This window comes from Triticum urartu, chromosome 7A (assembly GCF_056163025.1).
Source record: "Triticum urartu cultivar PI428250 chromosome 7A, HENAU_Tu73, whole genome shotgun sequence".
Lineage (NCBI taxonomy): Eukaryota > Viridiplantae > Streptophyta > Magnoliopsida > Poales > Poaceae > Triticum > Triticum urartu.
Window position 1 is genome coordinate 594286666 of NC_141879.1, and position 10854 is coordinate 594297519.

The 10854-nt window shown below is 43.3% G+C and overlaps 1 pseudogene; it reads right to left on the reverse strand.

Moving 5' to 3' along the window:
- Nucleotides 1-273: 273 nt before the first annotated feature.
- On the reverse strand, nucleotides 274-963 carry LOC147960593 (uncharacterized; annotated as a pseudogene).
- Nucleotides 964-10854: the final 9891 nt, after the last annotated feature.

Here is a 10854-nt window from a genome sequence, read left to right on the forward strand (position 1 = left end):
ATTCAAATTTTGGTGGAAATTTCCCCGGGTGGGATGAGTTTGATAATTCAAATTTTGGTGGAAATTTCCCCGGGTACGTCATTGCATAATTTAACATTGCTTGCTAATTTGGGCACACAAAAGAGCGTACACCAGACAGACCATACTTACTGAATCGAGCAATTTAAGTAATTAAACAGAGCCAGTTGACCTAAACATTGCTCTAACAAAAGACCAGCATTAAAAACAAAGCCTAAGTACGCATAATTTTAACAAATCCGCCGCCGCACCAGCCTATGCATCGCCGGTGTGAGATGAGACGTCGATGACTTGTCCTGGCGACATGCCGCCGTTGGTAGACTCCGCGTCCCCCCTGCTGAAGTCGACCGCATTCTCGTCCTCGTCCTCGGCGCCGCCCTCAAGATTGTAATACTCGTAGTAGTGGCTGCGCCAGAGCTCGCATTGGTACTCCACTGCCGATTCCTCGATGGGCAGACTCTTCTCTACCTCGACCTCAGCCACGCGCAACTCCTCCTCCCGGCGCTCCTCGATCTCCGCCGCCTCCTGCATCTCCAGCTCCCGCTCGGCGACCTCATGAGGAAGCAGGTGCTCCATGGCCACCACAGCCTTTTCAAACATGGGTTGCATGCTGGAGTCCGAGGTGGCCTAGAATAACTTGGTGTGTGCATCCTCGATCTTGGCGTGGATGGCCTCAACCCGAGCCAGGGCGACGTCGGCGGCACGGACGGCAGCTCGAGCGCTCTCGGCGTTTGCAGCCACTGTCGTAGCAGCAGCTGCGACCGTCTCGGCAGCTGCAGCTACCCTGTCGGCAGCCGCAGATGTTCTCTCGACGGAAGAGGCCGTGCTTAATGCGGATGCGGCAGCACTCTCGGCGTAGGCGGCCGCGCTCTCGGCGCAGGCGGCGGCGCTCGGTGGGGACGCGGCCATCGTACGGGCCTTCACGAAGCGTTTCCACGGCGTCATCTTTGCAAGAAGGGGTGCGGGAATGGGGATCGGGATTCGGGGATTCGGGGGTTGCCGGCACTGGAGCAGACGAGCCGGCGAAGCTTAAGGAGGGAGACTTAAATAGACCCAGATATTTTCATCGCAAACAGTTCCTAGAAAACAACTATGTGTGATGTTGTAGATATTTTTTATTAGCTATGAAAGACGATTTGGAGTAAAGTGGCAATGAATGGTGTTTTAAATGAACGAGAAATTTTGCAGTACTAATACAACTGTCATGTCAAATTTTGGAAAATTTCAGGGGTCATTTGACCTTTTAAGACATTTAAGTGATTTCCTAGCCACTTAATGACCGTAATTGAAATTTGAACTACATGTACATGCAACAGCTAACCATAACAGTTTGAAAACTCAAATTTCGTGTACTTGTGTGTGATTTAATTCCACGTGCAGCAAATTTGAAGGAATTTTCAAACATATTGGTCTAACGGCTATGACACAATTAAGCATGGAGTGACATGGCATTTTAATTCCAAAAAAAATCAGAAACACATGAAACCTTGGTTGATGTAATGTCATGCCACCAAGATGATGTGGTAAAAAAATTGGCATGTTTGACGAAAGTTTGGACACACGCCCCTCACAAATCGGAGCAACTCACTAGAAGGCTCGTGGTTCCAAGAGGGAACAATGCATGTTTGATGACGAACAGGAGATAGCTTCCTCTTACGGCCTTCAATTTTTTCTACGTCTAACGTGCACTACTACAACTGGAATGTGAAATTCTGGAAAATTCTAGGGGTCATTTGACCTTTTAAAGACATTTAAGTGATTTTCTAACCATTTAATGACCGTAATTCAAATTTGAACAACATCTACATGCAATGCCTAACCAAAATGGTTTGAAAAATCATATTTGTGTACTTGTGCGCGAGTTAATTCCATGTGCAGTAAATTAGAAGGAATTTTCAAACATATTGGTCTCACGACATGGACACATGCATATGTATGCATGGAGTGACATGGCATTTTAATTTGAAAAAATAAAAAAATGATCAGAAAAAACTGAAACCTAGGTTGATGTAATGACATGCCACCAAGATGACATGGAATAGAAATTGGCATGTTTGACGAAAGTTCGTACACACCCCCTCACAACCGGAGCAACTCAATAGAAGGTTCATGGTTCTGAGAGGGAACAATGCATGTTTGATGACGAATGGGAGATAGCTTCCTCTTACGGCCTTCAAATTTTTTTCTACATTTAACATGCACTAATACAACTGTCATGTGAAAATTTGGAAAATTTCAGGGGCATTTAACCTTTTAAAGACATTTAAGTGATTCTTTAACCATTTAATGACCGTAATTCAAATTTGAACTACATCTACATGCAACGCCTAACCAAAACAGTTTGAAAAATCAAATTTTTGTGTACTTGTGTGCGAGTTAATTCCATGTGCAGTAAATTAGAAGGAATTTTCAAAAATATTGGTCTCAAGGCATGGGCACATGCATGGAGTGCCATGGCATTTTAATTCCAAAAAAAATAAAATGATCAGAAAAACATGAAAGCTTGCTTGATTTAATGTCATGCCACCAAGATGATGTGGTAAAAAATTTGGCCTGTTTGATGAAAGTTTGGACACACACCCCTCACAAACCGGAGCAACTCACTAGAAGGCTCGTGGTTCCGAGAGGGAACAATGCATGTTTGATGACGAACTGGAGATAACTTCCTCTTACGGCCTTCAAATTTTTTTCTACGTCTAACATGCACTGATACAACTACAATGTGAAAAATTTGAAAATTCTAGGGGTCATTTGACCTTTTAAAGAAATTTAAGTGATTTCTAACCATTTAATGACAGTAATTCAAATTTGAACTACATCTACATGCAACGCCTAACCAAAATGGTTTGAAAATCATATTTGTGTGCTTGTGTGTGAGTTAATTCCATGTGCAGTAAACTAGAAGGAATTTTTAAACATATTTGTCCCACGACATGGACACATGCATATGTATGCATGGAGTGACATGGCATTTTCATAAAAAATCAGAAACACATGAAACTTTGTTGATGTAATGTCATGCCACCAAGATGATGTGCTAAAGAAATTGGCATGTTTGACGAAAGTTTGGACACACACCCCTCACTAACCGGAGCAACTCACTAGAAGGCTCGTGGTTCCGAGAGGGAACAATGCATGTTTGATGACGAACGGGAGATAGCTTCCTCTTACGGCCTTCAATTTTTTTCTACGTCTAACGTGCACTACTACAACTGTAATGTGAAATTTTGGAAAAATCTAGGGGTCATTTGACCTTTTGAAGACATTTAAGTGACTTTCTAACCATTTAATGACCATAATTCAAATTTGAACTACATCTACATGCAATGCCTAACCAAAATGGTTTGAAAAATCATATCTGTGCACTTGTGTGTGAGTTAATTCCATGTGAAGTAAATTAGAAGGAATTTTCAAACATATTGGTCTCATGACATGGACACATGCATACGTATGCATGGAGTGACATGGCATTTTAATTCCAAAAAATTTAAAAAATGATCAAAAAAACATGAAACCTTGTTTGATGTAATGTCATGCCACCAAGATGATGTAGTAAAGAAATTGGCATGTTTGATGAAAGTTTGGACACACACCCCTCACAAACCGGAGCAACTCACTAGAAGGTTCATGGTTCTGAGAGGGAACAATGCATGTTTGATGACGAACGGGAGATAGCTTCCTCTTACGGCCTTCAAAAAAATTTCTACGCTTAACATGCACTAATACAACTGTCATGTGAAAATTTCGAAAATTTCAGGGGTCATTTGGCCTTTTAAAGATATTTAAGTGATTTTCTAACCATTTAATGACTGTAATTCAAATTTGAACTACATCTACATGCAACGCCTAACCATAACGGTTTGAAAAATCATATTTTTGTGTGCTTGTATGCGAGTTAATTCCATGTGCAGTAAATTAGAAGGAATTTCAAACATATTGGTCTCAAGGCATGAGCACATGCATGGAGTGCCATGGCATTTTAATTCCAAAAAATTAAAAAATGATCACAAAAACATGAACCTTGCTTGATTTCATGTCATGCCACCAAGATGATGTGGTAAAAAAATTGGCATGTTTGACGAAAGTCTGGACACACTCCCCTCACAAACCAGAGCAACTCACTAGAAGGTCCGTGGTTCCGAGAGGGAACAATGCATGTTTGATGACGAATGGGGGATAGCTTCCTCTTACGGCCTTAAAAAAATTTCTATGTTTAACATGCACTAATACAACTGTCATGTGAAAATTTGGAAAAGGGGTCATTTGACCTTTTAAAGAAATTTAAGTGATTTTCTAACCATTTAATGACCATAATTCAAATTTGAACTACATCTACATGCAACGCCTAACCATAACGGTTTGAAAAATCATATTTTTGTTTACTTGTGTGCGAGTTAAAAAATCATCAGACGATGTAAATATCTAGTGTTCAAAATAGAAAATGTAAAGATCTGGCAAGACAACCGGCCCCCACACGATTGGCACTCTATCTTGCGGCTCGAGGTTTGGTAGGTGAGTGGTGGGGATCATTAATCAGACATGGTTCTGTATTGGAAACCGTCAGCAATTATGTTCACACACAGATTTTGACACGGTTCTGTATTGGAAACCGTCAGCTATTATGTTCACACACGGATTTTGCTGCGGGAATCGTGTGTAATTCAAATTCCGGCGACCGGCGTGTGTACTGTCCCCGTCAATCTAGATTCCGGCCGCCAATAAATACTACCTTGCTCACGTTGTCCCACCTGCATTCTCATCTACATCCTCCCCTTGCTCGCCCTCTCTCTCTCTCTCAAATCTCTGCCATGGCGCCTCGGTCTGCCCACGCGCCGACGAGGAGTCGCTACCCCCCGAGAACGCTCACTCGATTAGCAGCGATGAGGACCCCTACGCGCCGCCTGACGAGGTTGCGTCAGACCCCCCCCCCCACACACACACACTTTGGATTGGTTTGGGGGCCAGTACAATCTTTGTCTGTGGAAGTCGCTACCGCCGACTGAGGAATTGAGGCAAGTGGCGTCCAAGAAGGAGATGGCGGAGGAGGAAGCCAAGTACTAGGTGGCCTGTGAAGCCCGTGATGCCCCTTGGAAAAAGGAGGCGGCGGAGCTTTGGGGGCGGGCGCGTCGTCATGCCGAGGAGGTGTATGAAGACAGGTACTTCGTGAGGAAGGTCATAGGCACTGGGTGCCTCGTCGCTGCATGGAGGTGGGCCGATAAGCTACAGCGTGCCACAGACGAGGAGCTCCGGTGGGTGCCCAACGAAATGGCAAGATCGGTCGCGCGCGTCCGCTAGCAAGAGGCAGATCAGTACGTCAAGCGCTGCGAGGCGGAGGAGGCGGAGTACTGCCTCCGCACTGGGAAGACACTGCGCACCAGGGAGCTGCTAGCGAGGGGCTGCCGGAATACTGGCCACAGGAGGGATTATTAGTTTTAGTATTGTGCGTTTTCAATTTTATGCATTGTACCTAGTAGTTAAGTATCATCACGTATATGTGATGATATTATATATTATGAACAATTAATATATATATATATATATTATGAATTCCATTTTCTATCTGTTTTTGTACACTAATTTGAATGTAGCTATTATCATCCACATATGCAGAATGGAAGGCGTATAAACACACATTGAAACAGAACATATAAGAATGGAAACCAGAGTACACACATTGAAACAGAGCAATACTATGATTGCTGTGAATACATAGCTATCCACGTCAAAACAACTTTTCAAAATAAAACGCGTCCATGAGACCATGACCAGCAGCCCTTGCCTACTGTAGCTCTTGGCTCTGCCTGAACTCGTGCAGGCGTTCGTCCAAGCGGTCGACACTCTCGTGGTACATCTGGAGCGCGATCTCGAGCTCCAAGTTGGCTATTTCATCGGAGATCACCATCTCAAGGATGCGACGGCCATGTTCCTCTACTGCGCCAAGGTGGACACCTGGGCCGAGGAGGTGGTCGAGCCTACGGACCAGCGCATTGGCTTCCAACGGGTTGTGGACAAGGCGAATGGCGGCACCCATGTGAATGGCGCAGCGGGCGTCCGGTGCAAGTACGGCGCGGCCGGCCTCTGGTGCAAGTACAGCGCTGAGGGCCTCTGCCCACTCCTGGCGAGGAATGGGGGTACTAACCGGAAGTGTACCCAGTTGCGTCGCTGTGTCGATAGCAGGAAAGCGCCGATGGATCCGCTCTTGCTGCGGCGCGCCGCGCCTCTCACTCTACGGCACTCCAACGGTCTCGCCGTGCGGCGAGCCGCATCCTGTCAGCGCGTACGCGCCTAGCTTGCTCTGTGGTGCACCATCGATCATGTTATGCGGCGAGCAGCAGCCTGTCAGCGCTGACATGCCTATCTTGATCTGCGGCGCTCAAGCGCCATGCGCCAAAGGTATGCTCAACCCTGGCGATGACGCGCATCACGGCGTCCTCCATCATGTTGTCAGGAAGCACCTCGGCCTCGACAGGCCGTGGCGCTTGCTCATTTTCCTCGTCGACGAGGTTGATGGCAGAGGCGGCGCTTTGGTGGGTTGGCATTCTTGGAGAAGGTGAATGTGCTACAGGTTGCGCTTGTCGCCTCCGTGCGTTGTGAGCTGCCTATGCGCAATATTGCTGGGTGGCGGGAAATGGGTGATGAAATGGCGAGAAACGGTGGCATGTTCATAAAACGCCATCAATTAATGGAAACCTTGCATAGAAGGAACATCGAGCTAGCACAAGAAGTAGATGATGATCAGATGAACACGGACCACACTAGGGAACTCGTCGGTGATGAATTCATCAGTCCCAAACGGTTAAATACTAGCAAGCGTTTGCCCACAATTCATACGGCCTAGTCCATCACAAACAGGTCGGATGGATCAAATGTATGCCACGTATCGCACATTGTCAAAAAGTAATGCGGTAGACCTTCTTTAACATGTGTTAAAAAATAAAAAACAAGGACCTCAAGGTTAAATTAACTCATGGGATGAACTTCCCATCTAGTCACCCATCTAATGGCTGCTCCAGCCTGAGCACACTTAACTTGAGAGTTTTCTTACATGAGCTACTGGTGGAATAGCTAGTCCTTGCGGATAGGATGCCTCTTCGCATCCTTATGGCGTATCCGGATGACCGCCCGTCCCCCAATGGCCAATAGATGTTGTGTAGATAGAGAATATCACATACATCTTATTAGAAGCAATCGTCTGTGTTATTATTGGTCTTCGCACACATTTCTGATTAGAGACCTATTTGTCGCGTATCACACACATCTTGTTATATTGAACCATTTATGTTCTCTTGTCTCAATGCAAACAGTTCATCTGAGTGAACTGCATGCGTATATCGCACACACCTTCATCTGGCCGCCCGTTTCTTTTGTGTTTCCTAATCATAAACAGTTCATCTGAGTGAACCGTATGTTGTATACCGCACACACCTTCATCTGGTTGCCCGTTTCTTTTGTTCCTCCTCATCGCAAACAGTTAATTGAGCTGAACCGTATGCCCTGCATCGCACACGCAACTAAAATCTGAACCGTGTTTGATGCATCCTCCATCGCAAACGTTTTGCACATTTTTTACCGTTATTTTACACCATCGTTTGCGATTGTGGCATCGCACACAGTTTCGTCAAAGGGTCTCTGATCGTAGTGTCGCGTTAGCAGCATCCTGCAGTAGTGAATGCTAAATTCCATGCCTTAGCCAATCATAGACATGGGAAGAACCGCATGTCTAAACTAATGGGAGAAAATGGTCCTGTTTATACTACGAGAGAGATGTTGGATGTGGCTACTACCTTTTATAAAAACCTATTTGGTTATGGAAAGAAACATAACATCAGTCTTGGGCTTTCCTTTTGAGAGGAAGGGGATCTAGTTACTCAGGAGGAAAATGGCCACCTGTAGAAAAGCTTTTCTGAGGAGGAGATCAAAGAGGCAATGTTTGGATCTTATGCTCATGGGGCCCCTGGCCCTGGTACTCTGCCTTTCCTATTTTACCAAACTTTTTAGGATGTGATTAAAACTGATTTTATGGCCTTAGTGAAAGATTTTGAGGAGGGTAAATTGGATCTGCATAGATTAAACTTTTCTTTAATTGTTCTTATTCCCAAAGATTCTGATGCAAAAGACATGAAAAAATTTAGACCTATTAGTTTGAGTAATTGTGGTGTTATGATTTTCTCCAAAGCTTTGAGCAACAGAGTTTCCCCTATTAGTCACAGGTTGATTTTTTTCTAACAAAAATGCATTTATTAATGTTAGGTACATTTTGGAGAGTGTGGTGATGGCCCTTGAAGTTATTCATGAGGTGAAAAAATCTGGATCTCAAGGCTTAGTTCTTAAGTTCGATTATGAAAAAGCCTATGATAGAGTTAGTTGGGATTTCCTTTTTGAGATGCTACACTCTAGTGGTTTTGGTCCAAAGTGGATTTCCTGGATTAAAAATACTTTAGTCCGCATCACTTTTAGTGTGAGGATTGATGATACTACTGGTCCTCGTTTTGTAGGGGGGGACTCAAGCAAGGGGACCCACATTCCCCCTTGTTGTTTAACCTAGTAGTTGATGGTTTTACCAAAATGCTTCAAAAATATGCTTCTCAAGACCTGACTTCTGGGCTTTTGCCCCAAGTAATTCCAGGGGGTGTGGTCAGTCTGCAATATGCTTATGACACAATACTCTTTTTGAAAAAAAATTGTCCATACAGCGAGAAATTTTAAATGGCTTTTGCCCTGTTTTGAATATATCTCGGGGGTGAAAATTATTTTTCACAAAAGTGATTTGATGACCATAAATGTGGAGGAGGCAGTTGCCAAGAAATTTGCCCAAATTTTTTACTGTAAAATTCATTCTTTTCCTATCAAATATCTTGGAGTGCCTCTTCACTATGATAAACTTAAACAAGAAGACCTTCAACCTATCATTAATAGAATTATTAAAAGCATTTCAAGTTGGTTTGGGAGGTTCCTTACTTATAAAGGAAAAATAATCTTACTTCATGCCTGTGTGATTAGCATTCCTGCATATCTCATGTCTGTGATCAAATTTCCCAAGTAGGTGATCAATGCTATCAATTCCCAGATGGCCCATTTCTTTTGGTGGAATTTGAGTGATCAACACAAATACCATTTGGCCAACTGGGGTTTGATTTCTAGGAAGAAAGAATTTGGGGGGTTGGGGATCCCCAACATAAAAGAATTTAATATGGCCTTGTTGGCTTCGTGGGGAAAAAGATTTTTTTTGACAACTCTGAAGCGGATTGGAAGAAAATCATTTTGCATAAATACAGAGTGAATTCTCCTAATCTCCTCTGGGAAAAAGGTGAAGTGGGCTCTACCTTTTGGAAGAGTATCACATGGGCCTTGTCTACAGCCAAAACCTTTTACAGGTGGAAATTAGGAAATGGTGGACTCATTAGTTTCTGGCATGACACATGGGTAGGGGATTGTTCCCTTAAAGTACAATTTTGGGAGTTATTTAACATATGTAACCAGACTGAATGCATAGTTGCCCAAGTGTGGAATGGTAGTGATCTGAAAATGATATTTAGAAGGTGTGTTTATTAGGCTGGTATGGATCTCTGGGAATAGCTAATTACATTGATTAAACAATACCCCTCGTTAGATAACATTGATACACCAGTCTAGTCCCTAGATCCTAATGGTATATACTCGGTGAAATATTTTTATACACAAATTAACTTTGGTGGGATAGCTTCTGCTATCAGTGACAAAATGTGGAAGATTTTATACCCACAGAAAATCCATGCATTTCTTTGCTTGTGTGCTTACAATAAGATCCTTACTAGGGACAACCTAGCAAAAAGGAGACAAGTGGATGACCCCTCTTTTTTATTTTGTGCTAAAAATGAATCTGTCCAACATCTTTTAGTTGACTGTTTTGTGGCACATTAAGTGTGGGAGTTTATCTCTGAATTCTTTGAAATTGACAGGATTTCTAGCTTTGAAATTATCTTTGCTTTCTAGCATTCACATAAGAAAAATGCAGTGTTGAATTTGGTGATATGTGCATCCTTGTGGATCTTGTGGAGACTGAGAAATGAGTTTTGTTTTCAGGGGCGCAAATGGAGAGATGTGAAATGCATTCTTGCCAAGCTAAGTTGTTATCTACATCAATGGAAAGTTCTCTGCGACGATGCACAAGCAACATTGTTGCGGCGCTGGATCCTCCTATTGGACAAGCAACATGGAGAACTACTTCGGATTGCTTGAAGACGAACGAAAGGGGCCAATGAGTAAGGATGAAGACATGTTTAGTGCACCTGGATGAAGCAAAAAATTACATCATATATGCTCGCTCGTTCTTCCTGTTCTCATTTGGGCTTTGTAATAAAAAGATGGTTATTTAGTAGAACCTACCTGGTGGTGAGAGAGCTTCTGGTCTCGTTCATGATGGATGTAGGAGGGTAGTTAGGCATTTCAACCTTAGTTTCATTTAGTGTATTTTCTGAGTTGTGGTCATCTGAACTGGTTGTACTGGTTGTGTTCTACTTCATTCTATAAAATGGGGCAGGGGGAAACCCCTTTTGTTCAAAAAATGATCAAATATGATGATTTAATGATCAACAAGCAAAATCTCTCCAAGAATGGCACATAACATTTGAATGAGTAAAAATATAGAGCCAACTAAGACAAACTGATAGTTGTTGAAGAAGAAGGTGGGTGCCTTGGGCATTCCTAATCTTAGAAACTTTAGATCTCCTGAATATTTCTTAGGGATGACTTGGGCACCCCCATGCATGAGTGCTTACATTTCCTGATTCCTCTCATATCACTATACCCGCTTGGTCTATAAAACTTCGTCTACATAAAACTTACATAGAAATCGTG